The sequence below is a fragment of the Monodon monoceros genome, unplaced genomic scaffold (genome assembly GCF_005190385.1).
Source record: "Monodon monoceros isolate NGI ecotype Baffin Bay Population unplaced genomic scaffold, NGI_Narwhal_1 Super_Scaffold_9, whole genome shotgun sequence".
Lineage (NCBI taxonomy): Eukaryota > Metazoa > Chordata > Mammalia > Artiodactyla > Monodontidae > Monodon > Monodon monoceros.
This window is the reverse complement of record NW_021703786.1, coordinates 12,146,001-12,149,554: the sequence shown is the minus strand read 5'-3', so window position 1 is coordinate 12,149,554 and position 3,554 is coordinate 12,146,001.

The following is a 3,554-nucleotide window of genomic DNA, read 5'->3' as shown; positions in this document are numbered from 1 at the left end:
TTGAAAGAGAAAAGATAGTTTGAAGTAAAAAAATTCTCACTGTTAAGTCCTAGGTTAACCTCCCTGAGTCTGTTTCCTCTTCTGTAGAGTGAGAGGTACCAACTTAGAGAGTCGTTAGGAGTATTAATTGAGCTCTTGCATAAAAAGCATCTGTGAAAGTGCCTGGCTTATGAGAGTTCATGAAATGATGGCTGCTGCTGCCGTGATTATGAAGTAGACATTAGGCAAAGGTTAACATTATTGCTACAATATTAATTTAAAGGGTTCTGACCCCTTTGATAGCTATACAGGTTCATATGGTAAAATCTTTCTGAGGGAATGAAAGCTAAACTTATTTCCAGACACAGATTTATTAGTCCATTATTTTGAACGTAAACGTATTCAGAATGAGGAAGCACTTTGGCACGAGAGGAAAATAGCTATGATTTCTTCACAAATAATCAGAGTTTTGAAAATTTGTCTCACTAAATTGATATTTGCAAGAAAGATACACTTTTGGGTGATAGTGATAATTCTCTAGCTTTTGCCCATGCATTAGGATTTTCCCTCCTTACTGCAGTTTTCCTTTTCTCTCTTAGAGGCATTTTGAGGTATTCCAACTTCAGTTAATGTTTACACCAGAATCTGCCACTCCAGAGACTCTCTTGACAGCCCCACCACATGTACTTTGCTTTTTGTTTGTGAGCTCAGGTCTCCTAAATCCTTTGGCTCAGTGCCTTAGCCCCTTTGATCTTGTCTTCTACGCCTTCTGAGTTCTACCATCTCTCTGAGAACTGCCCCTGGGAATGCCCTTCTTCCATTGCTCTGTCCTGTCTGCCAAAGCACAGACTACTGAATTAGTTAAAAAAACAAAAAAAAAAAACCCCAGAAACATATTTTTGTTTGTTGAGGGTTATTCTGCACAAGCAGCATGCTCTCAGAACTTGGCCCGGTATGGCCTTTAGCAACGGTTCTAGTTAAACTGCCAGCTTCTTTTAATATGAACTTATTTTGGAAAGCTGTTTTATGAAAAGTAACATTTTTTTTCTCAGAAAAAGTATGTATTTTATCCATGTGCTAGTCAGCATGTAGAAGCCACAGTGGTTCTCAACTGGGGGCGATTTTGCTTCCTGGGAGACAGTTGGCATTGTCAGGAAACACTTTTGGTTGTCACAACTGATGGGAAGGTTGCTACTGGCATCTAGTAGGTAGAGTTCAAGGATGCTTTAAACATCCTGCAGTGCACAGGGAGCCCCCTACAACAACATGAAGGACTAATTTGTTTTAAAAACTTAAATAATGCCTGACATATAGTAAATGCTTAATAAATGACAGCTGTTCTTGAGAAACAAATCTAAAGTGATGTACTTTCTGATTACTGTAATTTCTATTTAGGCTTTAGAAGGTTTGTGGTGGTTTGCTGTCAGTCTGAGATGATAAATGCTGGAAAACTGAAGTCTCTCTAGATCACTTTGTAAATTTGAGAAGGATTTTTGTCAGAATACGTTGTCCTCGTGGGCAACGTTAAATCATCTCTTAATGACCTCATTTAATTTAGTACTTTAATTATATGAATTCTGTTATCCCTAAATATATATCAGTAAATAGAAGAAGAGTTATAAAATTAAAATATTATACAGAAGCGAAATTAGAAATGCGTGATGCTCTTCATGCCCAGCGTCCATAAAGGAGTACCAGAGCTGGTGGAATTTTAGGCATGTGTGAGAGTGTCAGTATGTGGTAGGCACTGGGTAAGAATGATGTAGGAGGTAACATGTTCACTCAGTCTGTGTCTGGATGCCCCAAGTAAGTAATGTTGTATTTGGTACTAAAAGATGAGTTGCTGGTAATTTCTGCAGGATCAGAGTGTTGAGTAAGTGGAATCATTGGAGGCTGCTCTGTTACAAGGGCAAGTGCCCATGTCAGTGCTTTTCGGTTTTTAAATTCTTGCAGAGGAAGGAAACAATTTTTGTTTTCCTTTATGATAGACTTTGTGGAGATCTTTTTATGTGTATTCTCACCTTAGGAATTTTAATCATCAGTTTTCATTTTATCAGTTATTACTAACTTAGGTTTTTTTTTTTTTTAAATCTCATTTTGGGGGCGGGTTTTTAGATTTAGAGAAAAGTTGCAAAGACCGTACAGAAAGTTCTCATATACCTATCTTCACACAGTTTTACTTAATGTTAACATCTTACATAACCATGGTACCTTTGTCAAAACTAAGAAATTGGCGTTGGTACATCACTATAAACTGAAGTACAGACTTTATTTCACCTGTTTCAACACAAATATCCTTTTGCTATTCCAGGATTCAATCCAGCATACCAAATTGCGTTTAATCACTTCCTTTTATAAAGAGTTGACTCACTCTTTATGAAAGTATCTCAAAAACAGAAAAGTGCTTTGTAACTGTGAACTTTTTTTTTTTTTTTTCGCTCCAGTACTAACACATGAGGGTTAAAACTCAGGCTCTGAAACCAACCAGACTTGGATTTGTATCCTGGTCTGCCATTCTTAGCTTGGTGGTCTCCCTAAACGTCTCAGTATCCTCGTCTACAAAATGGAGATTATAAACAGTGCCTCTATCATTGGATCGTTGTGAAAAATAAAAGAGGGCTTGCAAAGCACTTAATAGTGAACCTGGTATAGAGTAAGCCCCTAATAATAACAAACGTTTCTTTATTGTATACTGATCGTGATGCTGGTTATTAATGATTTTAGAAGGGTTAATATTTCAATGGCAAATTTATTTTTTAAAGGTATTTAATTCTTTTTTTAACTAAAGCTGTTTTTATTATTTTTTATAATTTTATTTTATTTATTTTTCACTGTGTTGTGTCTTCGTTGCTGTGTGCGGGCTTTCTCTAGTTGCGGTGAGCAGGGGCTACTCTTCTTTGCGGTGTGCGGGTTTCTCATTGCATTGGCTTCTCTTGTTGCAGAGCACGGGCTCTTGTCTCACGCGTTTCAGTAGTTATGGCATGCAGGCTCTAGAGCGTAGGCTCAGTAGTTGTGTCACACGGGCTTAGTTGCTCTGCGGCATGTGGGACTTCCCGGACCAGGGGTCAAACCCGTGTCCCCTGCATTGGCAGGCGGATTCTTAACCACTGTGTCACCAGGGAAGTCCCAGAGATATTTAATTCTTTTGTATACATTATTTAAAGCCAGACATTATTTTTTAGGGTGATTCTGAGGGCAGCTTATCTACAAATGAAGTAAATCTATTTACAATATTACTTAACACATCATTGCAGGATTACTTTTAGAAGATAATTGTTCAAGGATATGCCTAAAGCGGTTTTCGTAGGCAACTTCCTGAAAACTGGATCTGTTGTACATAGTAATTCAGTAGTGTACCGAAAGATCACGGCTTATTCATTTCTTAGTGTCCCTTTTAAAATGATCTCAAGGCTCTAATTTGGCAGGGGATTACTTTACTCTCAAAAGGGAGATAATGGTGTAATAATAAATTTTTTGTTTTGTTCATTTTGCAGCATGCTTTTGTGTGATTTTAGGGCTGGTGGGCCAAGTAACTCTTGGCTTCTTAGGAGTGCCTTTTGTCCATTTGTAGATAT